This window comes from Erythrolamprus reginae, chromosome 1, assembly GCF_031021105.1.
Source record: "Erythrolamprus reginae isolate rEryReg1 chromosome 1, rEryReg1.hap1, whole genome shotgun sequence".
NCBI lineage: Eukaryota > Metazoa > Chordata > Lepidosauria > Squamata > Dipsadidae > Erythrolamprus > Erythrolamprus reginae.
Window position 1 is genome coordinate 189330455 of NC_091950.1, and position 21092 is coordinate 189351546.

Consider the following 21092-nt stretch of genomic DNA (forward strand, 5'->3'; position numbering starts at 1 on the left):
CGTAGAGAGGCCCCACAAAGACTTCTCCCCATCTTTTCTGGACCTGCTTCCTCCCAGAAGATTCCTAGAAAGGCCCCACAGAGGCTTCTCCCCGCCTTTTCCGGCCCTGTTTCCTCCCAGGAGATTCCTAGAGAGGCCCCAGGGAGGCTTCTCTCTACCTTTTCCGGTTACAATTTCAGAGGCTTGGGTTTGTAAGTGGGAAATGGTTCTTGAGAAGAGGCCAAAAAATCTTGAACACCCGGTTCTTATCTAGAAAATTTCGTAGGTAGAGACTTTTATAGATAGACGTACCACCGTAAGTCACATAGACAAAACTAGCAGAGAGGGAGATGAGAGAATTAACATTAGCAAGAGCAATAGAGCAATAGCAAGCATTAGCAAGACAATAACCAACAACCACAGAGAGCAAGGCATCTGACCCCTTTTTATGGCTAATTGCAGCCCTAGCCCTTAAAGTAACATACTAATTCCTCCAAACATACGTTGCTGGTTAGTTCATATATTGACAAACACAACCAGTGAAGTACATGGTACTGACAGGACTTAATGACTGTTTTTTGGGCTTACAACCACTGCAGCCGCCCCTTAGCCACGTGATCAAAATTCAGATGCTTGGCAATGGACAAATATTTACGACAGTTGCATTGTTTTGGGGTCACGTTATCAACTTTTGCAATCTGACAAGCAAAGTCCAATTCATTTGGCAACCATGTTACTAGCTTAACAGCATCATTGGTTCACTTAACAACTGGCGCAAAATTCACTTAACTCTGTCATTTAGCAACAGAAAATTTTGGCTCGATTGTGGTTGTAAGTTGAGGACTACCTATATATATGTTTTTCAAGCAATGGATCTTTGGCTGAGTGCTCAAATAACTCTGAAAAAGTCTTGAAAGCTAATGCCAGTCATTCCAAGGAATGAGGGATCTGTTGCTGGGTTAAATCTAAATCCCTTTGGTAACAGATTTTAGCAATATTTGAACAGCTTAATAATAAATGGAAATTAATATGGGTAAATGTCAAGGAAGTTGTAGGGTAGAAAACTTGGGAAACTTTAGCAGCAGAGTATTGTACTGTATATCACATTTCAAACAGCTGGGAAGACTGAAATAGATTATCTTGGATCAGTGGAATCAAACTGATGGATCTTGAAGATGTTGCCTTGTCTAACCCCTCTAATAGAGGGGCGGCATACAAATCTAATAACTAACTAACTAACTATCTAACTAACTAACTAACTAAACTAACTAACCCATCAGAAAAAGCTGGGGCCCAAACTTGATGTGCTCTATTGAACTTTTCTTAACCTGGGAAATGTTCAAAGCTTTCAAAATTGTATGGATTAGCAACATTAAATGCTGAAACTTTTATTTACTAACCAAAACATTAGAAACTGAGAATCAGGTATTTGTATGGCTAAACTACACTCCTGTCAATCAGATTGTAGAAGACATGCCCTTTAAGAAGACAACAATTTGCAAATGTGCCAGAAAAAAGATCTGTTTATTTGACTTGCGCTTTTGTCAAATGTAGACAATAGAAGAAAATGTCATTCAATAAAAGTTCAAGAATAAGGTGTCTAAAAGTGATCCATGGAGGAGTGCTCCAGAACTCAAGCCCTGGGATTATATAACAGAAATTGGGGACAAAAGAAATTATTTTTTTAATTCCAGTTCTTGTCAAGAACATCAAAAATGGAATTTAGGGAGTGACTTCCATCCTTCTGTAATGAGAAAGTCCTTGAAGTGTGCTGTCGATTCCCATCTAATGCATGGACTATTAAAAATTCTTTGAAAATTGTTCCTAAATCAGAGGGAAGCTCTATCAATAGGTTACTGGTAAATGTTTTGGAAAGAAGATAATTAAAACAGAAATGTTTTGGAAAGAATATAATTAAAACAGAAATAGCAAACAGGATACAGCTAAGAGGAACATGGGAAGAACTCAGAAATGCAGCTTCAGTGTTTTCGGTTCATGCATGAGGAATCAGATATATTACCAATGTAATTTAATCTAGAAGTTAATTTCCACTCATTTGCAAAAGATTTTCCACCTTTTTAATGTATAATGAAACTCATTATAAAGAATCACATAGTTCCAGCATTGCCTGCTTGCAAAGCTATGATGATGTCTTTGGAAGGATTTTCCCAACGGTTTGAATATAATATTTTTCATTAGAAAAGTGATAGTCCCAAGGTCAGCTGCATAAAATGTAGTTGCACAGCCTCATGTGCCTGTTATGGGTTGCGGTATATCACGAATAAAACCATTCTACTTGCTATCCCCATTAATCATATTTTTAATAAATGTATCTGTTATCTATAAATTATCTCTTATCTATACATTTATACATTTATTACATAATGATGTAAAGACTATCTACAAACACTAGCTGCAAAATTGTATGGTCAACTATTAATAATCTACATTCCTTCTCCCCCCCCACCCCCCAGAGGTGCACTGAACGTTTCTACGTTTGCTTACTCCAAAATAATGTTTTCCATCTTAAAAATTTGTGTTCAAATGCTAACATTAAGAATATCTTACATTTTTTTGCATTTGGCAAATTTAGCTGGAAGCGGGTCGGTGAGCGTTTGGACGAGGTCAAAAATCTCAGTCCCGCAATAGTTTAAGAAGATCGCCCGCTTCCTGTCGTCTTCGGCTTCTCCCATTCCTGCCGCTTCTAGGAAGATTTCAAATTTCGCCATGTAGGCGTCCCAGGACGACTTCTCGGGGTCGAAGTAGTCGGGAGCCCGGCCGATCTGGAGGTTATTCATGCTTGACTCGTGGATTCTTCGTTCTCTCGTCGCCAGTGAAATGAATGAGACTCAGACCGGAGTACAAGATGGTTCCGTTTATTCAGCTCTCCGCAAGTGACTTCAGCAAGGAACGCATCTGAGCTGTCAGTGTCAAAACAGCCCTATTTATACTTTAAAGGCTCGCGCCTAAAAGAAACGGCCGTGCGTCTTAGCCAATCAGACGCGGCCAAGGTTTATTCATAGTTAGGAACAGTATTTACAAAATCTTTCTTTTACAGAGTTTTACATTGGTTATACAGACTTAACAGGAACAGAAATACTGTAGTGATGGCTCAAATACAAATAAGATACGATATTCTCAGATATGTTAAAGATGTGCTTTAAAACTTAGACGAAGGTTAGTTCTTTTTCTTTTCCACGTGGAGCATTTTTTCAGGTATAAATATTGCCTGCTGCTGGAAGCAATATTGTGTATTCCATCCTATAATATAAAAGATTCCACCATTTTTACCTCCTGATTTTCACCAGCCCCCAGTTTTTCACCCTTCCAGCTCCAGTAGCATTCTGCAGTCCAAAAATAGGCAGAACAAAAACGGGCTGTTTTCACCTGTTTTGGGGGCTCCTTTCACATCCTCCCCCCACCGAAGCATTCTGCAAGCCAAGGTTACCTTTCAGTTCCAGCTCCCAAAGGCAAGTCCTGGTTCTGCTGAAGGGTGGGTGGGGTGATGTGGGCGGGGCAGCCTCATGGTGTAAGTGGGCCAGATTAATGGCTATGGCGGGCCACATGCAGCCCGCCAGCCGTATTTTGAGAACCCATGTCTTAAAGGAAACTTTTTTAGTGATGTAATCTCAAATGATATTTGCCCCTTTTGCATTCATGTCTACTTCTGACACTTATTTTTTGGACCCTAGTATCCCGTTTATCCTTGCTCTTAAGTCTATGAAAATCCTAGATAAGTGATTAGGACCAACTTTTGATTGATAGATTACATGCCATCAAATTGCTGTTGAGTCTTAACAACCACATAGATAGATTTTCTATATGACAATCTGTCCCTTGATCTTTCAGATTTTCCAAGAGTACACCCATCACTGTTGAAACTGGCTCTGTCCAACTTAACTGCTGGTCCTTCTCTTTCCTTTCCCATCATTAGCGCTGTCTCCATAATAATAGTTATCTTTGGCTTCCTTTAAAAATCAGGAACTCCACATTATACAGTCACTTTCCATTAGTGTTCCTGCCATGTTTATCTCCTCAATTAAATCTTCACTATTGGTTAATATCAACTCAATGCTAATCAATACTTTCAAGCTTTCCTACACTCTCTAAAGGAAAAGGAAGAAACTGTCAACAACACAAGACAGGAATTTCCTGGAAGGACATTCTTGACATCATTATTTCCCAACAGATGTCAGGATAATTAAAATTCCACATCACTTACTACTTCATGTAAGTAGCTTTGATTTGGGCATTATATACCTAGTATAAAAGATTTGTTTTATTGAAAGGCTGTGTTTCTTGTAATTTTGGAATGTATACACATGTTAATTTGATTTTGCAAAGTTGGGGAAAAATAAAATCTTTCTACATGTATAATGAGTTCATTTTTTAAAATAAAGAAAACTAACAAAGTAAAACACTTTACAGAAAGGCCATTTCTTTTTTTTAAAATTTAACCTCCTACTTGCAGTTTGATACACTGTGTAAGGTCATGTCGACCTTCCTTGCAGTGACAGCATTCAGGAAAAAACTGAGTCATGGCTTCCTACCAGGCTAACATGACATTGAACTTTTCTTTTTGAATACATTACCATGTTTGGAAGGTGCTATCGGGTGGTATTACTGAAGCTGCCAATGTTAATGACAAAAAGCCAGCATCTTACTTTTGTCTCTGCAGAGATAATTGTGGTAAATGCATCCAGAGTCTCATGCTGTTCAGATGACTTCTTCATGTGGAAGGAGGTGAGATATCACCTGCCCACTTTCTCCCTCTCAGCTGGTGTCCACTTAAATTTACCTGCACACAGATACAACTCTCCTTCCAGGGGGGGGGGGGGAAAATCAAGCTGTAATCTGCAACTCATACATTGCAAAAACATTTGGACCTCTCAACTTGACCAGACGAAAGCAATAGATGCAATCTACATAAACCTCTGCAAAGCTTTTGATTCTGTGGTACAGGACAAACCTCTTTTAAAATGAAGTTATTATGGCATTTCTGGATCCTTGCACAAATGGATAGCTGTTTTCCTATCAAACAGGCAACAAATAGTTAAAATTAGAAATGCACCAGTTAATAGTGGTGTTCCCCAAGGCAGTGTTCTAGGACCAACACTATTTCTGCTATATATAAATGACCTTTGTGATGATATTGTAAGCAGCTGCGTCCTTTTTGCTGGCAATGTAAAACTAATACCACAGACAATTCTACTACCCTACAAAACGCCCTATATCATGTATCTGAATGGTCAACTTGAAATCTTTGTTAACAAATGCTCAGGCCTTCACATTGGCAATAAAAATCAGAATATCAAATACAAGCTGGATGGAAACAATCTAAAAAATGACCCATGTTCTGTCAAGGAGCTTGGTGTACTCATTTCAAAAGATCTAAGGCCCCTCACTGTAACAACATTGCTAAAAAGGGATTAAGAGTTGTCAATCTTATTTTATGAAGTTTTCTCTCTGATAATGTTATTCATTCATTCATTCATTCATTCATTTATTGGATTTATATGCTTCTAGTTATAGAAGTTATAGAAGTTATACTTCTAACTAGGGCATACAAAACCTTTGCCAGACCTATCCTGGAACCCACACTATATTTCAAACATTAACACATTAGAGAGGGTCCAGGGCTATTTTACAAGAAGAGTACTCTTCTGCTCACAATACTAATCCTTATTCCAGTAGACTTGAAATTTTAAGCCTGGATAACCTTGAACTATGCTGTCTATGTTCTGACCTAAGCTTAGTACACAAGATCATTTACCTTAATGTCCTACCTGTTAACGACTACTTTAATTTCAACCGCAATAACACTAGGGCTATCAATAGATACAAACTAAATGTATTCCACTTTAATCTTGATTGCAGAAAATATGACTTCTGCAATAGAGTAGTAAACGTCTGGAACACTTTACCTGATCCTCTTGTTAGTTTCTCTAACTCCCATACAGTTTACCTTAAACTGTCTACCATGGACCTTGAATGTTTGTTAAGAGGTTCCCTAAGGGTGTGTGTGTGCATATTTGTGCCATTTTTTCATGTGTCCTGTTTCCTTGCATTTGTTTACAAATAAAATAAATAAATAAATAAATAAGTCTACTGTTAAATCCTGTAAATTCTGTAATGTTCTATAATGTTCTGTATCTGGGTTAACTTGTTAAACAAGAGTTGTTAAGCAGAATTGAAAGAAACCATAGGCATTGTTTACCTGCTTCCTATTGGTTGCTGTAGAGGGCGCCAAAATGGAAGAGCTGTCAGCCGCCGGCTGTTGCTGAGGGAAAGTCTTTAAATAGAAGCGCTACTTGTCTTACGCGCTTCTTCTGTTAACTCGCGTCTACAGTGAAAGTGTTTATCCGCTCGCTTCGAGCCTGTAGAGAATAAAAGGATTTTAATTGGAGACCGTGTTTCTCGGTTATTACATTGGCGACGAGGGTCTTAGCGGTGATTTTTTTTTAGGAAAAAAATCAATATGTCGACCCCTTCACTTATTCAACCTCCGGAGTTGTTTGACCCGGAAAGGTCGACTTGGTCAGCCTACATGGCTAAATTTGAAATATTTCTGGAAGCTGCCAGTCTGCATACTGCTGAGGACAGCAGGAAACGTGCCTTATTTTTGAATTATTGCGGCACGCATATATTTGAATTAGCCGGGACTTTGACAGATCCCGACCCTCCTAATTCTGTGCCATGGGCTACTTTACAAACAAAATTGGCTGCCCATTTTAAGCCGACTAAGCCGCCAATAGTTTATAGGCACCAGTTCTCACGTATGTCTCAATCGGATGGGGAATCGATTAACCAGTTCGCAACCCGGCTGCGCACTATTTTGGCGAAATGTCAATTTGACAATCCTGAAGCGAGATTGACAGACGCCCTTATTTTTGGGATGCGGAACGTCACCATAAGGAATAAGCTCTTGGCAACTGAAGATTCCTCATTACAAGACGTGATTAAGGCTGCTCAGACAGCTGAGGTAGCTGAGGCTGCAGCAGCTGATTTAAAATCCAATGACAAGCTGCAAACTGTTTTTAAGATAGCAGACACTCAGCGTGCCTCGGTTCGCCGCCTACCTGAAGTTCAGCTCTCCGACTATGAGGACTACAATGAACACTGCTGCTACCTACGAGGGCCGCCAGACAGACAAGCCCGATCAACTTTTCCTGCCTGCGCCGGGTGCAGAGGTCAACATCAACGGTCTCGCTGCCCCTTTAAGGACGCCTTTTGCTACAGATGTGAGAAGAGAGGCCACATCGCCGCCGCTTGCCGAGCTGCCTTGCCAGATGACATCTCTTCCCCACAAGGTCAACAGCCTTCCTTTGCTGCTCCACGAGCCTACCGTCCTTTCCGGCCACAAGGACGGGGTTACCGCCGTCCTTGGAATGCCAGAGGTAACCGCTTTTTCAGTGGCTCTGGAGTTTACCCTCCTGCCCCTAATAAAATTGTTGTCCCCCTCTTCTTAAACCATCAGCCGTGCCATATGGAGTTGGACACAGGCTCAAAATATACACTAATGCCATGGCATAAATTGCATTTGTATGTACCAGGTTTGGCACGGGATGATTTGCAACCTTTGGACATTGCTATCAATGACTTCCAGGGTCACCCTATTAGGGTTTTGGGTAAAACCAGGGTTCCTATAACCTTCAGAAATGTGCACCATGTTCTCCCCCTGTTAGTTGTGGACGGGGCTAATCATTCCCTTCTAGGGTTGGACTGGATGGCACCTTTGGGGCTAGCAGTCACGGGTCTTAACAAATTGACATGTTCTACTGTCCCTAATTTTGTGACTGAATTTCCTGAGGTCTTCCGTGCTGGTCTGGGTACCTTTAAAGGGCCTCCTATTTCTTTTTCTTTAGATCCTGCTGTTCCTCCCGTTAGATTAAAACCTCGCAGGGTGCCCTTGCCCTTGCTCAGTAAGCTAGATGAGCAATTAACTAAACTTCAAGCACAAGGCATACTGGTTCCAGTGGAACATGCCCCCTGGGAAACCCCAATTGTAACCCCACTAAAGCCAGATGGGTCGCTTCGAGTTTGTGCAGATTATAAGTCAACCATTAATAAGGCACTACAGCACAACTCGTATCCCATTCCAGTAGTGCAACAGCTGTTGCACACATTAGGTTCTGGGAAAATCTTCGCGAGGCTGGACCTTGCCCAGGCATACCAGCAATTAACAGTAGACGAAGCCACTGCCTTATCGCAGACTATTGTAACGCACAGGGGTGCTTTCAAATGTACGCGCCTACAATTCGGGGTTAGTGTTGCTCCTGGTATATTCCAACGGTTGATGGAGCGCTTATTGGGGGGCCTTGATGGGGTGGTCCCTTACTTTGATGATATATTGATTTGTGGTGACAACTCTGCCCAGCTGCATAGTCGAATTAGACAAGTGCTCACGAGATTAAGAGACAAGGGTTTGTGGCTGAAACCAGAAAAATGTGTGTGGGGAACCCCATCAGTCGAATTCTTGGGATTTCGTATAGATGCTGAGGGCATTCACCCCACGGAAGAAAAAGTGAGAGCCATTAAAGAAGCCCCTGCCCTAACTTGTAAGGCGGAGCTGCAAGCCTTTTTGGGGCTATTAAATTTTTACGCTGTCTTTCTAAGACAGAAAGCCTCCGCAGCTGAACCGCTCCATAGGCTACTCCACAAAGGGACTGATTGGCGGTGGGGTGAGAAGGAACAACGGGCGTTTAATGCTGTTAAAGATCTTTTGTCGTCCCATAGCTTAGTAGTGCAATACAGCTCAACACTTCCCTTGAGGCTCACATACGACGCTTCTCCGTACGGGGTGGGCGGAGTGTTAGCCCATATCTTTCCTAATGGTCAGGAAGCGCCAATTGCCTATTTTTCGAGAACGTTATCTGGGGCTGAGCGCAATTACGCGCAGATTGACAAGGAAGCTTTGGCATTGGTAGCTGGGGTGAAAAAATTTCACCATTATTTGTTAGGGAGACCTTTCCAATTAGTAACAGACCACAAGCCTCTCTTGGGTCTGCTGGCCACAGGACGGCCGACTCCTCCTTTCATGTCTCCCCGTATGTCCAGGTGGGCTATTTTTCTAGCTGCATATGATTACAAGCTCATTCATAAAGGGGGATCTACTATTAATCACGCAGACGGCCTTAGTCGCTGTCCATTGGGACAGAGAGTAGAAGACCCAGCGCCAGCATCAGAGGTGCTCCTTATTGAATTAGATAAGACTCCTGTGGTCACTGCCAGAGAGGTGGCATTGGAAACTAGGCGGGATAAGATTTTGAGCAGGATTTTAAATTACATTCTGAAAGGCTGGCCAGCAAATGGGGACGATCCCTTAGTAGGAGAATTCAAAACGAAGCAGCTGGAGCTATCGGTTATGCATGACTGCATACTCTGGGGGGAGAGAGTAGTTATTCCCACTGCCCTGAGGCCTCGGGTTATGAAAATGCTGCATGAGGGACACCCAGGGGTGGTGAGGATGAAAGCATTGGCAAGGGGATATTTGTGGTGGCCTGGCTTGGATAAAGGAATAGAGAACTGGGTGGCAACATGTGGCCAGTGCCAAGAAACGCGACCAGACCCGCCTAAAACCACCCCTGCACAGTGGGACAGTCCCCAAGGGCCATGGTCTAGGTTGCACATTGATTTGGCCGGACCAGTGGGGAATAATATGTTTCTAATCGTGATTGATGCGTACTCAAGATGGCTTGAAATAGTGTTATTAACATCTACCACATCATCAGCAGTAATACATGTATTAAGGAAGTTATTCACAACGCATGGGTGCCCAGACATATTAGTCTCAGACAATGGGCCCCAATTTACATCTAAGCAGTTTGAAGTGTTCCTAGCTGATCTTGGAGTCCGGCATGCACTCACATCGCCCCACGCAGCGTGGTCTAATGGAGCAGCAGAACGTTATGTTCGCGTGGCCAAAGAGGCCATTAAGAGGTCAGCTCCAGGTGACATCCAGGAAAGATTAGATACGTTCTTGCTGACCCAACACATAACGCCTAGTCTGACTACTGGGAAAAGCCCTGCTGAGTTGTTAATGGGGAGAAGGTTAAGATCCCCCCTTGATAGGCTGCACCCCTCCTACATCAAATTAAAACAGGACAATGTGTTAATGCCTGAGCGATCAGTGGCTGTGGGACAAAAAGTATATGTTAAAAATTTTGATGCGGGAAAGCATTGGGAAAGTGGCATTGTGCAAGATCAAACAGGTCCCAAAACATATATGGTCAAATTACTAGATGGCCGCCTCTGGAAGAGGCACATTGACCACATTAGGGGGAGAGTGGAGAAAGCCGAGAGTGAAGGACATAAAGATAACACTCATCCCCTCCCCACAGGGAATTTCGCAAGGGCTAGCAGGAACCCGGAACCAGTTGATTGGGACTTACCTGGGGGAAATAGCCATTCCAGCGCTGCCTCTGCTCTGCCATCTCCTGGACATGGAAGCAATGCGTCTGCGGGACGAGAGGAACCATCTTCGTCGGTGGACACACAAGTCATGAGCGACCCTAGACGGTCAGATCGGACCTCACGAAGACCGCCTCACCTGGAAGACTTCGTTACTTATTTGTCCGAATAATACCTGTAAAATCATCCAGAAGGGGGAGGGGTGTTAAATCCTGTAAATTCTGTAATGTTCTATAATGTTCTGTATCTGGGTTAACTTGTTAAACAAGAGTTGTTAAGCAGAATTGAAAGAAACCATAGGCATTGTTTACCTGCTTCCTATTGGTTGCTGTAGAGGGCGCCAAAATGGAAGAGCTGTCAGCCGCCGGCTGTTGCTGAGGGAAAGTCTTTAAATAGAAGCGCTACTTGTCTTACGCGCTTCTTCTGTTAACTCGCGTCTACAGTGAAAGTGTTTATCCGCTCGCTTCGAGCCTGTAGAGAATAAAAGGATTTTAATTGGAGACCTTCGTAGATAATTCCATCACATACACTATTGGGGGAAAAATGTGCTTTGGGTTCAAAGCTCTCACCAACAGGAACAGCAAGAACAACCAAGGAGAACTGGGACATTCCCAGAAGTTCCACTTCTACTTCTTGCATTAGGACTGGCCCCATCCATGATAACCATCATCAAACAATTGGAACACATTGCAAACCTATCAGCCAGACAACACTTATCATTTGCAGGCACCTCTTCTGCTGAGCAGAGTCTGCACAGCTCTGCAGGATACAATTAATTTAAACAGTTGGAATCTGGATGGAGAACTTGATGGAGTCATTCTGTCACATGGGGTGGCTTCTGCTTGCTTGCTTCCAGGCAATCCAACTGAGATACAAATGTTAGCGGCAGCAGCTGATTCCAAAACAGCAAGTAATGGCATAGCAATAGCTTCCTTCCTTCCTTCCTTCCTTCCTTCCTTCCTTCCTTCCTTCCTCCTTCGCTCCCCTCCCCTTATGTAACCAGTTTTATTGAAGACATACTGTAACTTTGCTGTTTGTACATACTGGTTCTGAATTTAACTTAACAAAAGGTAGTTGGGGACAAAGTTATTTGAAAGTATCCTTTCTCTCACATCTTCTTAACTGAATCATAAGATCATTGTGTAATCATCCAATTCCTCTAATTAAATGGAAGATAATTATCAGTCTCTTGCTCTTCACCAGCACTTCTAAAACAATTTAGTTACTTTAAGTATATCCATTCTAACTTCTTTGTATTTGTCAGTTTTTATTGTAGTGTTGGAGGGCAGGGGTGTTCCCTTTTTTGTATATACAATGATTTTATGGGTTCCTTGGTGCTCTCTGAGTTTGGTGGTTTTCTGGCAGATGTTTCATTACCAACTAGGTAACATCATAATTTGCTAGCACTGGTGATGTTACTTAGTGTGATAATGAAACATTTGTAAGAAAACCACTAAGCTCAGAGAGCATCAAAATCCCACAGTTCAACCTTGAATTACAATTTTTTTTCCTATCCGTATAATTTCACTAAAATTTATAGCTAAATAGGTAAAGACTAAGACAAACTACAAAAGAACAACAACAAAAAACAGAACGTAAAGAAAAATAATATAGAAAGAAAAAAAGAAAAAACAATTTAGCAAAAAAAGAGGAAAGAAATATAAAAAGACATGACTTTCACCTTTGTCATAACCGTAAACAATTTTAACAACTTATCACCTTTTACATGCAACAATCTCTTCAGTTCATATCTCATGTTTTATCTATAAACAAATCCTCAATACCTTGTTCTTCAGTACGGATCACAGTAAAAGTTCATTAAGAATCACCATATATAATAACATATCTATTTTAACCTTGGTCAAATAAACTAACTTTATATTCCCTCCTTTTACTTTTAATAAAGTTGAACTTTAACCACTTTAAATGAAATCCTAGACCTAGAACTTGTTTTCTTTATTTTTTTCCTTTGTCCCTTTTCACAAAATCTTTCAGAATTAATATATCTCTTATAAATCCAAACTAAGAAAGTTACCTAAGTTCTCTTTTCGTTTACCAGTTCAATATCCTTTTTAATTATTAAGACATCATCCCAGTTTCATTTGTATATCCAGTGTAATATCTTTTGCATTGTCAGCATATTGCTCTCAACAATTTGGATCCTCAGTTTACTTACCTCAGAAGAATGGAAGGCTGAGTCAACCTTGAGCCTGCCAGGATCAAACTACTGGCTGTGGACAGAGTTTGTCTGCAATAATGCTCTTTAACCTCTACGCCATAGGACTCCTGTAGAGCTCCACCATAGTCCTAGTTCTGAAGATGAGGTGACAAGATCCTGGATTCAATGGCCAGCAAGGATGGCCTTGCATTGTTTCTCTTATTGTTATTGTTCATATGTGCTTTGTACTTAGAGCTCAAAGCATTGTTAGAGATCCCATACACCCACTTTATGCCCTGTTTCTGTTGAAACTTCCTCTGGGAGGAGGTTTCAAAGTATTTCTAGCAAGACTACCAGATTGTGTAACAGCTTTGTTCCCTATGTCATCCATCTGGTAAACTCGCGAGGTTTATTTTTCTCACCATGTACATATATACTTCTAAACTAGGCTGTGTTGTTTCACTGTGTCATGTGGGTATGTGGGCATATGCATATTTGTTTGTTTGTTTGTCTGTTTGTCATGTTTATGTAGTGTATATTGGAGGTGGTGACCCTTTGAGAGCTGTATGCAACAACAATTCATTTTAATGTATGCTAATTAGTGTACATTTAAAATGACAATAAAGCTAAGTCATAGTACCATTAAAGTCGTATTTATTAAATTATTTTCATATAATAAAAGTTTGAAGGCTGGTGAATTATCTGAAACTGCATGAGTTGATGAGCTGATGACTTTAGGAACCCCTACTTTAAACGATGAGTTTCACTGTCACGGAATCAAAATCAACACTGACATTTGTGTGACATTTCCTGACAGTATTTAAAGATGGATAGCAAGTGCTTTTGCAGCCTTCTTCTCCCAAACTATACCTGCCTGGTTCCTTGTGGGAATGGGTTTTTAGTACCATCAATCACCTTTATCGCCCTCCTCTGAACTCACTCCAGATGTGTGAAAAGTCTGGGAAATAACACTGAGGATGAATACGCCCACCACACACACACTCAGACATGTGTGCTCCTCAGCTGGGAGAGTCATTAAAACAATTCAAGCAGTTTTAAAAACTCTTTGGAGAATAGTTATTGGAAATGCAAGTGCAAATGGAAGCCGCACAGTAATAACAGAAAGGGCTGCACCAAATGTTCTTGAATGTTGATCATCACTTTACTGGGCACATAGTGGAAACAATCAAATAAATTCCAGGTTCAAATCTCCATTCAGCCATTGCACTAAATATATGACTTTGGCTCTCTGACAATTGCGCCTTTTGCATTCTTGTACAAGTTCATTTGAAACTGGAATGGGGCAGAACCAGGGATAACTGGGATTGGTGTGTGTGTGTGTGTTTGTTGGGGGTTTAACTTGACAATTGTGGGTTGCAGCCCTAGGACAAGGTGTGGCAAATTTTAGAAAACGTGGGTCATCTTCAGATTAGTTAATTTTAGTACGCACTAAAATTAATATCTGTCTCCCTTTTCTTAGATTGTATGATTTTGTTTCCCTCCTGTTATTGTTTGAAAAGGTCTGCATTTATATTTGTATACTTGTTGTGAAAAACAATGTATGTATCCATTGATATTTTATTGATACGTATTAAAAATATAGAATTTTTTTGAATGGCTTTGCTTAAAGCAGAATGCATTTTGGGGACTGAGATTTTTAATGCCATTGAAATGGTCTACTTGTGCCGACCACTAGCGGTTCAGAAGTTCAAATCTCACCAGGTTCAAGGTTGACTCATCTTTCCATCCTTCCGGGGTGGATAAAAATGAGGACGCAGATTGTTGGGGGCAATGTACTGACCAGTGAAGGGCTCCAAAATTTTTTACTACCACACTGTGGGCATGGCTTATTTTGTGGGTGTGGCTTGCTGGCCATGTGACCAGGTGGGAGTGGCTTGAGATTCATGTGACCGGCTTAAAGGCTTAAAGTTGGCCAGCTTGATGTCACTCACAATAAGGTTTGGGTTAGGGTACCTGGCCTGTCCTCGCCTCAAAGAGATACAATTTCCCTATCTATTTACTATTACTAAACATCCAAAATATACTATGTAATTGTATGTATATATGCCATATATTTACATACATATTACACACAGGGACATAAAAATATACATTATCTACTATATAAACTGTATGTGTATGTACACACACACGCACAGCTCTTCTAAAATTATAAACATTCAACCTCATTTACTGTGATAAGAAAAACATACCCAGAGCCCAAAAGGGGAAAAAAAGGAAAAAAATTAAAATATTTCTACCAGTTCTGTGTACTTGACCAAAATTTTTCCACTGGTTCTGCATACCTGATGTTGACTCTGTAAACTGCTGTAAAAGCACTGTAAAAGGATGCCATTGTATATAAGTACTATTAGAATTAGCAGATGTCCACCAAATGGAGGACTTGTTCTCCTCATGTCCTTCATTTTAGCAGATATAGCCTTAAAAGGCCTTCTGGCTTTATAAGTATATTGGTTTTTTTGTTAATTTTGGACGATGGCTTTGTCAATTGTCCATTGCTTTCTTTCCCTTGTCCTTCAGCAAACTTGTCAACATAGATTTACCGTATTTATTTCTTGATTTTAGTAAACAGCTCCTTCAATCTAGCAGCACTCAGATCTGTAGACTGCACGACTCATCATATATTTCTATGGTGAAATTTGGAAAGCGTATCATCATAGTTTCTACTATATTATCACTAGTATTATGTTCTTGAAAATAAAGATTTGTTGATTTGTTGAAAAACCAGTCTTTCTTCATTTGTTTTTCTTTCCAATTGTCCATGTCCTCGCCCTCTTCAGATATCCAGTGTATCTGGGATATCTATAGACATGTATGTTTGTAGTGAAGTTAGGAAACCCTTTCTCTCGTAAATTAACAGTACCGGTAGTTAAACTCCATACAGCTGAACAGCAATGTTTCATTGATGCCATTTTTAATATTAATTTTTAAAAATAAAATGCTTCTTCCTGAATGTTGGATGAAAATCAGTACAAAGAATTAAATAAGAATTAAATTAAATAAGAAGTCTGAGATACTCTTTCCCCCTAGGCCTTTACAATTTATGCATGGTATGTTTGTTTGTAGGTATGATTGGTTTTAAAATAAGGTTTTTTTTAGTTTTTGTAGTATTGGATTTACATGCTGTTTTTATTATTGTTGTTAGCTGCCCCGAGTCTATGGAGAGGGGCGGCATACAAATCCAATAAATAAATAAATAATAAATAAATTATGAGCATTCTGATTCCCTTTGCAACTGCGTATGACTTAAGATTCCCCACAGGTGTTTCGATAATGCCCAACTTGCAATCAGAAATAAAGGAACGCAGTGGGGTAGCGAAAATGGTGTACCACCCGAGAGCACCCAATTTGCACAGAAAGATGTTGAAAGAAAATGCAGGGCATCCTGCATAAGCCACGCCCACAGTGTGGTAGTAAAAAATTTGGTAGCCCTTCACTGTATGTGTGTGTGTGTGTGTGTGTGTGTGTGTGTGTGTGATATATATATATAATTGCAATGCGTTCTACCCTTGAAAAGTGTTCGAAGACTACAACTAGTCAGAATGCAACCATGCCAGCTGTTGTGGGTGCACCTAGGAGCATCCACATCACACCAACTCTCCGTGAGCTGTACTGGCTTTCAATCGGTCTCCAGATGCAATTCAAGGTGTTGGTTATTACCTATAAATCTCTATGGCTCAGGGCCAGACTATCTTTGGGACCACCTCCTGCCACACAGCTCCAAACGACCGATAAGGGCCCACAAGTTTGGCCTTCCCCGGGTCCTGTTGGCTAAGCAGTGTCATTTGGCAGGGCTATGGGGGAGGGCCTTCTCTGTGGTGGCACAGGCTCTCTGGAACCTGCTACCTCCTGAGATCTGTACTGGCCCCACCCTACTGGCCGTCTAGAAAGCCTTGAAGACCTGGCTCTGCTGGCCGTCCTGGGGCCATTGATCAAATGAAACCTCTTTTAGATCCAGCCACAAAGGATATGAATGTTTTTAATAAGGGTTTTTAAATTGTTCTTTTAAACCAGTGTTTCCCAACCTTGGCAACTTGAAGATATTTGGACTTCAACTGCCAGAAGTCCCCAGCCAGCATTCGCTGGCTGGGGAATTCTGGGAGTTGAAGTCCAAATATCTTCAAGTTGCCAAGGTTGGGAAACACTGGTTTAAACTGCTTTTTCTGTAAGCAGCCCAGAGTCCTCTGGGATTTGGGCGGCATATAAATTAAATAAATAAACACACAAACAAACAAACAAACACACACTGTATATACTCCTGAAGGTAAACCTATGGCGCACGTGCCCATAATGGCATGAGAAGCCTTCCCTGTTTATCTTCTAGGTTTCTGGTGCACATGTGTGCACGACAATCAGCTGCCCTTTATGCGTGCAGCAGTGCTGAAAACCGATATGAACATGCACACTGGCCAGCTGGTTGTGGGATGCGCATGTGTTCCAGAACCCGGAAGTTCAGTTTTTCCGGTGTGTGACCCCTTCAGATGCATGGCAGTGCCGAAAACCAGCCTGCACATGTGCGCTGGCCAGCTTGGTCAGGCAAGCATGCATGTTTAGAACCCAGAGGTTCGGTTTTTCTGGAGCGTGGCCCTGATGAGTGTGTACACATGCATGTGCACACGGCGTTTCCACATCAAGGCTCAGGGGATGGATTCGACCCATAGGGTGCTTAGATCTGGCCTGCGAGGCCACCCTGGAAACAGCAAAGGATTAGCCCATGATGCCTCTGCCAGTGAAAATGGAAGTTGGGAGGCCTCCTGAGCTCCATTTTCACTGGCAGAGGGTTGCAGGAGATTATCGCAGCCTAAAACAGAGTTTCAGAGCCCATTTCTGCTTCCAGAGCATTTGGGTCACCACAGGTGCCCTGACATGGATGATGTCAAGCTGACCACACTCCTAATCATGCCCCCTGGCCTCCCCCCAAGTTCAAACACAAACCCTGAGGCAGCCCTAAAATGAAATTGAGTCTGACACCCTTGCCCTATAGTGTCATCTTGAAGGAAGAAGTTGAAACACTTATTATTATTATTATTATTATTATTATTATTATTATTATTTGTTGTGGTTAGCTCTGGCCCAGCTCCTGCCCCAAGGAATGTGGATGTGGATGTGGGGGAAACATCCACATGCCATAGGCCTGTTGTGCTCCTGATAGAATCTGCCAACGAAGTCTCCACTGACCAAGGAAGCGTGAGTAGCAGGGAAGGGGGGAGTTTGGCAGACAGCCCAGGAGTAGATCAATCTTCCTTATCATCCCTGGATTCTGAACAAGAACATATGACAGACCCACGCATGCGGAGAGTGATGCATAGAAGAGAACAACTGAAGGATTATTACAGGAGATAAGTGAGGCCATCTGTGGTTGGGTGGGGCTGCTGTAATTAGTGCTACAGATAAAAAGAGCAGCGTGCTGATTTAGCCTTGTGGAAGTTTATCTGATTCATAGTTTGTCAAGATTGTGGTTTTGCTGTTTCCCTATTCAAGCCTGTGTGTGGACTTTCTGGATTTTGGAATTTGGACTCAATTTCCCAGTTACTGGGTGAGAAATTGGATTGCAATTAACCTGTGCCTTGTGTGTATCAGAAAATCCCTTTGGCATTTTAAAAGGGAGTTTTTTCTGCTTTTCTGTTGATAAACACTTTTGGTTTTCCTTCTATTGTGTGGTGGGTGTCTTTCTGGACTAATTACCCTGTAATTACGGGTGGTTGGGACATGCCGGCAGAACATTATTATTATTATTATTATTATTATTATTATTATTATTATTATTATTATTATTATTATATTGTTGTTGTTGTTTTGTTGTTATTGTTGTTGTTGTTGTTGTTATTATTATTATTATTATTATTATTATTATTATTATTATTATTATCATCATTTCTTAGATTTTTATGTCGGCATATCTCTGTCCCTCATATGTCCAGGAGGCGAGGGGTCTGTGGATATTTTCATGGCCTCTTTCTGGCTCATGCAGTATACATGTCCTCAATGGAAGGCAGGTTGGTAGCAATTGGTTTTTTTTTTCTACAGTCCTAACTATTCATTGCAATCTCTGTCTTGTTTGGTTGCTATGCCAAACCAGACCATTATAAAGGAGCAAATGACAGACTCAATAATTCCTTTGTAGAACTGTACCAGCCGCTCCTTGGGCAGTCTTTAGGTTTGAATTTTTTAAAATAAAAAATTAGTTTGAATTTTGACCCTTCCCCAGGGAGGAGGGTCCCAATGCTTTGTGCGTTCATTTGGAAATATGCTCCCCTCACCAACTAAAAACTTTCATTTCACCGTGCAGCCAATATTGTGATCTTGGCCTCAGAAAAACTTTTTTATATTTAAAGTTGTGCTACTTTATTTGACTTTCTCTCTTTCTGCATTGCATTTCCAAGTCCCTGCTCAAATTCTTGTTAATTATTAAAACCTTTATCTCTTCCCGGTTTATTTCTTACAAGAAACAGTGCTTCTTGTTTAATGCAGCATATGGCTAACAAAAGGTACAACAGGCAGGAAGCCGAAGCGGAGCCCATTTTTCCCCCCTGAAATCCTCATCGTCAACTCTCCACCTCCTTACGCTGTGGCACTATGTTACAACGGAAGTGTCATGTACACAAGGACCCTCGTGCCCTTCACAGCTGCTGGGCTGGAGAGACGGCTGGAGCAGTGGCCGAGGTCTCAGATGTCTTCAAAGCAGCGGTCATGCTCTTACAACAATATTTTTCCCAGGCTTGCTGTCTCTCTGTTTGGTTTGTTTTTTCTTCCAGTCCCAGCTCAGGATTGCAAGCCCTATGAAGCATCTCAAAGTGGGTAAGATAACATTTTGAAAAAAGTTCTTGACCTGAGACGTTGAAGGAGCTGTGCCAAAGATGCTAAGTGGCCCAGCCAACCAGCTTGCAAAATAAGAAACAAGTGAGGGACAGACCTTATTGGCTTAAGCCAGTGCTTCTCAAATAGTGGGGCGGGCCCAGGGTTGGGCTACTTCCTGGATGGGGAGAACGCAATGGGGTAGCGAAAATGGAGCTCCACCCCAGAGTACCCAATTTGCATTGAAATATGTTGAAATAAAATGCAGGGCATCCTGCATAAGCCATGCCTACAGTGTGGCCCTCCATCCGGGCAACAGCCCACCCTTGCATTTGTAGGTATGGATGTATCAAGGCTTTTCCAGGTTCTTCATTGCTAAGCCACCAAGTCCTAGACTGCATTACGTTTCTTGATTGCTGGTTTCTTTACAGAGTTTACAGTTCATTTGTATTTTCAACAATGAGGGCAGTGGTGGGTTCCTTCTGGTGAGGTCCAGAGCCACTGGAACCCACTGATGATGCAATTTCCGGTGATTTTTTTCCAGCATCTCCATGTCAGAGGAAACCCTCCCACTCGCCCTCATCTTAATGCCGAACTTTATTCTTTGTCTGAAGCACAGCTGAGAAGCTCTTCAGCTGTGGTCCTGAGCATGTGGGGAACTGAAATTGGTGGTGGGATGCATGCCACAGATGTGCACTGCCCCTGAATCAGGGTAATTTCATCAGCATTGCACATTGCTAGATATTTTTTCCTCCATCTTTGAAACTATGCTTTCCTTCTAATCCAGCCTCACCATACATAAATAAGGGGAAAGTAAAAAGACTTGTTTTACTCCTTTGCTGACCTGTTTTGTCCATAGTGTGGTTCCTGTGCCTTCCCTCCTTGCTCTTATAAGAACTAAATTCATGGTTCACTTTCATTTTAAACTTCTGTTTTAATAATGAGAATATACACTGATCAAAAAAATAAAGGGAACACTTAAACAACACAATATAACTCCAAGTGAATCAAACTTCTGTGAAATCAAACTGTCCACTTAGGAAGCAACACTGACTGACAATCAATTTCACATGCTGTTGTGTACATTCAACTTTGTACAGAACAAAGTATTCAATGAAATTCATTCAGATCTAGGATGTATTATTTGAGTGTTCTCTTTATTTTTTTGAGCAGTATATTTCATTATTCTGGTCAAAACTGCAGGTCCTCACAAAGCTAATTCAGAGTGAAATAAATGTTTCATTTGTTCTGAATTGACTCTGTGGCTAAGGGATATTGCCTGTACGATTATTTCAAAAAGCTAATTTAACCAAAGGGCAATGTTTTTTTTCCCTTTAGTTTTCTCATTGTTCATAATTGCTGCTATTAAAAATTGCTATACCAGAGGTCCCTTTAGCTATGGAAAAAAATTTGCGAAAATTTATTTACTTTATGTAATTCTACAGCACAGAGACACTGACTCCAGGGCCGTGGACTAATTCCAGGCCATGGAAGGTTAGGAACTGGGCCACAGAATTGTGGGCGAGTGAAATTGTGCATGTTTGGGATCTAGGCTGTTCAGTCCTCCCATCGCCTCGATCTGTGGAAAAATTATCTTCTTCGAAAACAGTCACTGATGCCAAAAAGCTTGGGGACCACTACTATACCACATAGGAGTCCTTATATTTTCTCTTTATTGTATATATCAAAAAGTGACATAGAAAATTCATTATTATTATCGTTATATAGC